The sequence below is a fragment of the Astatotilapia calliptera genome, chromosome 18, assembly GCF_900246225.1.
Source record: "Astatotilapia calliptera chromosome 18, fAstCal1.2, whole genome shotgun sequence".
Classification (NCBI taxonomy): Eukaryota; Metazoa; Chordata; class Actinopteri; order Cichliformes; family Cichlidae; genus Astatotilapia; species Astatotilapia calliptera.
In genome coordinates this window covers 709,538-717,698 of record NC_039319.1, presented here as the reverse complement: position 1 = coordinate 717,698, position 8,161 = coordinate 709,538, and positions in this window count along the sequence as shown.

The following is an 8,161-nucleotide window of genomic DNA, read 5'->3' as shown; positions in this document are numbered from 1 at the left end:
GTGTGTGTGTGTGTGTGTGTGTGTGTGTGTGTGTGTGTGCGTGTGTGCGTGTGTGCGTGTGTGTGTGTGTCGTCCCCACACACCCAACCACCTCCAAATCAGGACAGGAACGTTTGCAGTTATTCAAACAGGCGGTCCGACACGGTGCCTGGGTCCTTGCTCCGGCTGTGATGAGATGCACGAGCCTTTCTGCACTCATGTCCACCATCACGCCGCCCGCTGCCGTCACGTTTAGCAGAGAGCGTCAGTTTAAAAGCTGCAGGCCGATCAGAGAAACTGAAAGGTCACAGGTTTGATTGCCGACCACCGTCGTGTTTATGGAGACATGTTACCTGCTTTTGTTTCACTTCGGAGACCAAAGGGTTGGAATCACCACCTTTTTTTTATTAAACATGGTTTAATGTGAGGCTGCTGAGTGTAAACGGCGTGCGTGTTACTCTGTGGACGACGCGGGGAACAGGAGCACGATCCAGTGACCGCTCGCTCCGAGCATCAGGTCCAAGGAGCTTTAACGAGCTCGTTAAAGAATCAAAGCACAGTCGATTGGAGTGAAATTTGCAGAACTTTTGACAGTCTGACATCATTTCCTGTTTCCCCTGAACGCTCGCTCACGCTGTGGTTTCCGCTCAGCGGCCAATCAGAAGCTTCATTGTTGATATTTCAGAGTGAAACAAACTGATTTGATTGGCAGTGGAAGTGACCTTTGACCTCCATATACAGATTTCTGCTGTCGTCTCATTCTGTGTTGATTGTGTACCTGCCAGGTGTGCTCACGACTCCACCCACAGAACGCACGGTCCAATCACATTCAGAGTAGCCTGTTGAATCCAAACGCGGTGTCGGCTGAATCTAGGACAGCAGGTAAACGCATCGGTGATGTCATTGGCGTTTCCATGGAAACGCTGTATAAAACGCCCCGTCGTAGAGCCTCCACAGAGCGTCGAGCTCCAACCCTCGGGTTCCTGAGGATGTCCCGCTCTGATGGTAACCACGGGACCGCTGAAGCCGCCTCTTCCCGAGGAGGGCGACGCCCCGCCTCCAGGTTCTTGACTGATGTGTTGTGTGACATCACGGTTCTGCCGCCTCGCTAAACGCTCGTGTTAAAGCCGAGCTCTGAGCACTGCGGCGTTTTACAGCGTTATTACAGGTCATGTGACCGAAGCATCTTTAAAACAACACCCAGCGCACATGGGTGAGCTGTTCTCCACCCGTGCGCGCTCTTCTCCACCCGTGCGCGCTCTTCTCCACCCGTGCGCGCTCTTCTCCACCCGTGCGCTCTGCTCTTCTCCACCCGTGCGCTCTGCTCTTGTTTCCTCTGCTCAGGTCAAAGTGTGAAGTTTCACATGTGTCAGAAATAAAAGCTTTTCTTCGATGTTGTGTTGACGTCATGTTTTTGTTTTCTTCGCTGAAACCAGCTGAAACTCGTGCATTTTCTTCATCGTGTGTTCATCGTGATGTGTGTTGCCGTAGAAACGGTCTGTGTGGTGACTGCTGAATAAAAACTGGTGAACCTCGCGCTCGCTGTTTGATGTTTCGGATTCGTTGTGTTGTCACTCAGCACTGCTCACACAAAAACACACACGGGCCTCAAATGTCATAAACACAGTGGTAAATATCCAAACGGATAAATTATGATCGCGCTGAAACGTTTTGTTGACAGATTGTGTAGTAACCTCGAGAGTGGCCGCTGCTTCGTTCAGCAGTCTGATGGCGGTTGGAAAGAGGTTTCCTGTGAGAGCAGGCCGTGGTCGGGCTCTCAACAGATGACGCCGTGGCCCCACTGGTCCTCTCGGCGACCTCGCCGCTCTCCTCGGGGCGCACGCGCACAGATGCTGCCCGTCAGCACTGTCAGTGGAGCGTCTGTAGAACGTGCTGAGGACTCGGGTGTGCCTCCTTAAAAAGCAGATGCTGTTGTGCGTCTGTGCTTAATGATGTGATTTGTACCAAACATTGAACGTTTAAGGGCTCAAGACTCAGCCCTGAGGCGGCCCGGTGCTCAGGAGGATATTGTTATACAGGATATACAGATGTGTTACATTTATACAGATGTCACAGTGTGAGGTGAACATCTACAGAGTGCTGTGAGTGCATCAGTGGGAGCGTGGCTCTCTGGACTATCAGTGTGGGCAGTGTAACAGAGACTATGTCAGTAACCAATGTGAGCGTGTGGTGAATGTTGAGAATGAATGACATCATGGTCACTGGGGGGGATAGGGGGGTGTGGATGGAAAGGTTCAGTGGGGTGACAGCTGTGGGGAAGAAGATCTTCCTAAACCTGCTGGTTTTAGTCTGAAGGGTCCTGTAGCGCCTCCTGGAGGGGCGGAGCTGGAAGAGTTTATTGGCAGGATGAGAGGCGTCCCTGAGAATGATGCGTGCTCTGCGTAGACATCTCTTCTTGTGGACATCCTCAATGGCAGGAAGTGGAGTCCCTGTGTCCCGCACAAACTGAGGTGTGCTTGTCAGGAAGTCATGGATCCAGTTTTGAAGGGGTGGGTTCATCCTGAGTGGGCCCCGTCTGTTTACCAGCTGCTGGGAGATGTGGTGTTACATGCTGAGCTGAGCTGTTCCGGTGCGGTGGATAAGGCATCCTCGGTGGATAAGGCATCCTCGGTGGATAAGGCATCCTCGGTGGATAAGGCATCCTCGGTGGATAAGGCATCCTCGGTGGATAAGGCATCCTCGTGGAGCCGATTGAAGAGCTGAGGTGATGTGATCCTTGATCAGTCTCTACCTTATAAAGCATGTAAGTGCTACAGGTCGAAGGTCATTGCCTGAGCTGACTGAGGGTTTCTGTGGCACTGGGAGGACGGCCGACCGGCTTGAATATACCTGTGAAGATGTGAGTGGGCTGATCTTCTCCACTCCACCGTTTCAGGATTCACAGATTTCACAATGGGATTTTCTGTGGTAACGATCCAGAAACACAAAAGTCTGCCTGAGTTTGTCACTGTTCCTGTTTCCACACCTGCTGTGGGCCAGTCACCTGGAAAACATGCCCATGCAGGGCTTTCCCACAGAAAACATGAATAAGGACCCAGAGGAGCAAAGCTGCCGTGGGGCAGTGTGGGCACACCCACCTGGGTCCTCTGTGGGATCGGTGTGGGTTGCCGTCTGTGGGCCTGCACAGGCATGTTTGCTGGCACATGGTTTATAATCAGGCAATAAAAGGGAAGCATGTCTGCTGTGGAGATGATGAAACACAGAACAGGTCTTATTACAATATCAGGTGTGAGGCAGAGGAAGGACTGATCCAACACCTCCATGAAAGGAGAAAAGGAAGGAAGGAAGGAAGGGAGGAAGGGCATGTCTTCAGGCCAGATTCCATTTTCTGAATCAGAATAACCTGTTTGGTTTTTTTCATTCTGATTAGTGATGACTTGTCTCACTGAAGCAAAGATCCCTGCTTAGGGTGTGGGAGGAGGCATGAACGCCGGGGGAATGTCAGGAAAAATCAGCTCTGGATGAGGGAGCAGAGCCCACTGTGGGCCCAGTACTGGTGTGAGGCGTGGGGTTGGTTTGCTGTGCTCCAAATGTAAGAAAGATCCAAAAGTGAGAAGAGGCAAATGAGACGAGTCGACACGTCTCTGCCTGCAGGTCGTCGGCGCCACCTGCAGTGGGCTCAGAGAGGGGCGGCGGCTTCTCTGAGTGTTCTGGCTCAATGCGGCTTTGACTCGTCCGCTGAGAGGAAGCTTTTGTTAAGCTCTGTGCAGAAAAAGAAAAGCTGCTGTTGTTCGTGCTGCTGAAAGGTTACTGCAGTTCACGCAGAGGAGGCCCGGCCGTGCTGCGTCCAAAAACACGAGCGCGATGAGCTCACACAGAGTTACACAATCGTAAACACCACACATGCTGTGGACAGCTCAGAGGCACAGACGCAGCAGCAGCAGGCGAGAGGGTCGGCGAGGGTCGCCGTCCTGGTGTCTTTGGCTCGTTGAACTCTTTCTGAACCGCGTCCAAATCGTTCATCAGCAATCTGAATGCATTTTAAAGTTTGTCAGCCAGCACTGAATGTTCTGCAGCACACAACACGCTCCTCTTACTGTCCTAAAATAATCTCACTGCTCACCCTGACACGAGCCTGCAGAGAGACTTTTGTGGGATATTTCCACTCAGCTGAAGTGTTCACCGTGTCTCATCTGGAAATCTGTTTTTACCAGCAGCGTGCAAACCTCAGCGTTCTTCTGCTGCTGCACTGCCTGCGTTTGCTTTCCCTTCAGTGAGCGTGTCGTCCTCTGAGAACAGCAGAGAACAGTATCTCCTGCAGTCTCACCTGCACATTCAAATAAACATGCAGCTGTTATCCAGCGGTCCCATCGTAAACAATGAACTCAGCTCCTGATGGGTTGATGGGCAGCATTCACTGTGAGGGAGAGACTAACACGCTGACTGCGGGACCGGCTGCTGCAGTTATTGTGAAAGTTTATCAGCTGTATTTACAAATATTTGTCATAACTTCATGAGTGCATATCATTTGTGTTATTTCTGGTAAATGACCCTCAGCACTCCGTGTGCTTTGGTTTATTTTCCAGCAGAGATTTTGGGCCTGACACCCACAGCGTCAAACAAACACTGAGTTTATCGTACACTGTGGGGTCTAAGTGCCATGAGAGTACTGCAGCGCTCCAATCTCACTTCAGTTTGATTTACTTAGCATTAACTGCTGTCTCAAGGTGCTTATTGTAAAGTACAGACCCTACAGTAATACGCTGGTCACTTTATTAGGTACACCTTGCTAGTGTCAGGGTGAAGCTCAGAGCTGGTTTCATTCTTCATGGCTCAGATGTTCCTCACAGATTTTGGTCCCTGTTGACATGATATCATCACGACATCATGACACAGCTGGTGCATCCTTGATGCAACTCTCCCGTTCCCCCACATCCCAAACGGCTCTGCAGGACTGAGATCTGTGGCTGCGGAGGCCGTCTGAGTGCAGTGAACTCACCATCCTGTTTAATTCGAGCTTCAGAAGAAGCTCCAATCAGCAGCAGCCTGAACACTGAAACAGGCCAACCGAGGCTCCTCAGACCAGGAAGCGCTTTCCCACCTTGTGTTGTCCAGTTGTGCGAGTCTGTGTGAGCTGTAGCCTCAGGTTCCTGTTCTCACTGACAGCAGTGACACTGACGTGGTCTCCTGCTGCTGTAGCCCGCCTGCTTCAAGGCTCAGAGATGCTCTTCTGCAGATCGTGGTCATAACCCATAACCCCTTATTTCAGTGCCCGTTCCCTTCCTAGAGGTTGGAGAGTCCCAGCTCAAATCAAATCAAATCAAATCACTTTTATTGTCACATCACATGTGCAGGCACACTGGCACAGCACATGTGAGTGAAATTCTTGTGTGCGAGCCCCACAAGCAACAGAGATGTGCAAACACAACAACACAAACGAGCAAAATACAAGAATGGCCAACCTGAAACTAATAAATATATGTACAATATATAATAGTGTATGCATTTCTGGATGTGTATACTAAATATTTTCCTACGTGTGTGTGTGTGTGTGTGTGTGTGTGTGTGTGTGTGTGTGTGTGTGTGTGTGTGTGTGTGTGTGTGTGTGTGTGTGTATACACATTTTTACAAATTAAATAGTAAAAAAAAATAATAATAATAATAATAAAATATATAAAATATACAGAGTTGAATATGTGCAAAACAGTGGCATTACTGTACAGTAGGGAGTGCATAATGTTGAAGTTCCAGTAGTGAAGCTGAGGTGTCTATGACGTGTTCAGCAGTCTGATGGCCTGGTGGAAGAAGCTGTCTCTCAGTCTGCTGGTACGGGACCGGATGCTGCAGAACCTCCTTCCTGATGGAAGCAGTCTGAACAGTTTATGCTGGGGTGACTGGAGTCCTTGATGATCCTCCCCGCTTTCCTCAGGCAGCGCTTCCTGTAGATGTCTTGGAGGGAGGGAAGCTCACCTCCAATTATCCGTTCAGAGCACCGCACTACTCGCTGGAGAGCTTTGCAGTTGTAGGCGGTGCTGTTGCCATACCAGGTGGTGATGCATCCAGTGAGGATGCTCTCAATGGCACAGTGATAGAAGGTCCTGGAGGTTTGCTGGTGGAGGTTTGCTGGTGGAGGTTTACTGGTGGAGGTTTGCTGGTGGAGGTTTGCTGGTGGAGCTTTACTGTTGGAGGTTTACTGGTGGAGGTTTGCTGGTGGAGCTTTACTGGTGGAGCTTTACTGGTGGAGGTTTGCTGGTGGAGCTTTACTGTTGGAGGTTTGCTGGTGGAGCTTTACTGGTGGAGGTTTACTGGTGGAGGTTTGCTGGTGGAGGTTTGCTGGTGGAGCTTTACTGTTGGAGGTTTACTGGTGGAGCTTTACTGTTGGAGGTTTACTGGTGGAGGTTTGCTGGTGGAGGTTTGCTGGTGGAGCTTTACTGGTGGAGGTTTACTGGTGGAGGTTTGCTGGTGGAGCTTTACTGTTGGAGGTTTACTGGTGGAGGTTTGCTGGTGGAGCTTTACTGGTGGAGCTTTACTGGTGGAGGTTTGCTGGTGGAGCTTTACTGGTGGAGGTTTACTGGTGGAGGTTTGCTGGTGGAGCTTTACTGGTGGAGGTTTACTGGTGGAGCTTTACTGGTGGAGGTTTGCTGGTGGAGGTTTGCTGGTGGAGCTTTACTGTTGGAGCTTTGCTGGTGGAGGTTTACTGTTGGAGGTTTGCTGGTGGAGGTTTGCTGGTGGAGCTTTACTGTTGGAGGTTTGCAGGTGGAGCTTTGCTGGTGGAGCTTTACTGTTGGAGGTTTGCAGGTGGAGGTTTGCTGGTGGAGCTTTACTGGTGGAGGTTTGCAGGTGGAGCTTTACTGGTGGAGGTTTGCTGGTGGAGCTTTGCTGGTGGAGGTTTGCTGGTGGAGCTTTACTGTTGGAGGTTTGCAGGTGGAGGTTTGCTGGTGGAGGTTTACTGGTGGAGGTTTGCTGGTGGAGCTTTACTGGTTTTCGGACATTCGAGGATTCAGATATCCCAGGAATCGAGCTACCAACCTTCTGATTGGCAGATTCCTGCTCTGGGCTACAGCCACAGCTTTCTTTGCTTGAACCTCAGGTCAGAGTTAATGGCTCAATAAAAAAAAGCTGCTGTGAAAATGCAGCCAACTGCTGATGAAGAGCACTGTCTGGCTCCTTTTTAAAGATGAGGAGTGGCGCGAGACTTTTGCACAGTACTGCAGGGTGGGGCTAAAGTATTGACAGGTCAGAGGGAGGATGTGAGAGTAACGGACGCGGGTGTTTAATCATCCAGTTTCCTCCTCTGAGCGTTCGAGCTGCGATCGAGCGTACAGTCACACAGACTTCTTTATTCACAGGACTGTGTTGACTTTAAGCCTTCAGCCTGAAAGTCTGTGACGCCGAGCAAACGCTGACTCATCAAAGACTCATTCCAGCCGAGAACCTGAGCAGGAGCTTCCTGTGACGGTGTCACGGTTCTGGGTCGTTTCTTGTGTTTCGGTTTGTTTTCTGATGCTCGTGTGCTCTGCTGGTTCTGTTTCTGGTTTTTGTGTTTACGGATTTGTTCTTCGGTTGTGTCTCATGTTTAGCATAGTTTGAGGTCGATGTGTTATATTCTGTCTGCCTCTCAGTGTCGAGTCTGCGTCCTTGTGTGATGGTTTCTTGTTTCCTGTTTTATTGTGAAAGTCCGTGTCTTATGTGTGTATTCAGTTTGCCTTCCTTGTCTCGTCGTGTCAGTTACTTGCAGCTGTGTTCCCGACCTGTGTGTAATGTCCCTGTTCTCTGAGTGTATTTAAGCCGTGTCTTCTGTTGTTGTAGTCGTTGGGCCGTCTGTGTATCTGCTGTGTGGTTTCCCTGCTGTCACCATCATGTACCTTTGTGTGTATGTTTGCTGTTCAGTAGTTTAGTTTGTCTCAGTACAGATTAGTTTTGTTCCGTTTTGCCATTTCCACTTTTGTTCTACAATAAACCACATTCAATGAGTGCCTGCAATTGGATCCTCGTTCATTTCCTGACACAGTGTCATGATTCATCGTCCTCACATAGTTAACGATGACTGTGCTGAGAGCCACACGAAGACATCAGTGACGTCTTTTCAGTGTAATCCAATTTTGTGGAAGTCTACGTGAAGCTCGGAGCCGTTAATGAGAACCAGACGGCTGCTTTCCCAACAAGAGCCGGCCTCCTGCGGGAACGCTCGGATTACATCAGATGTGATGTTGAAGCTCAC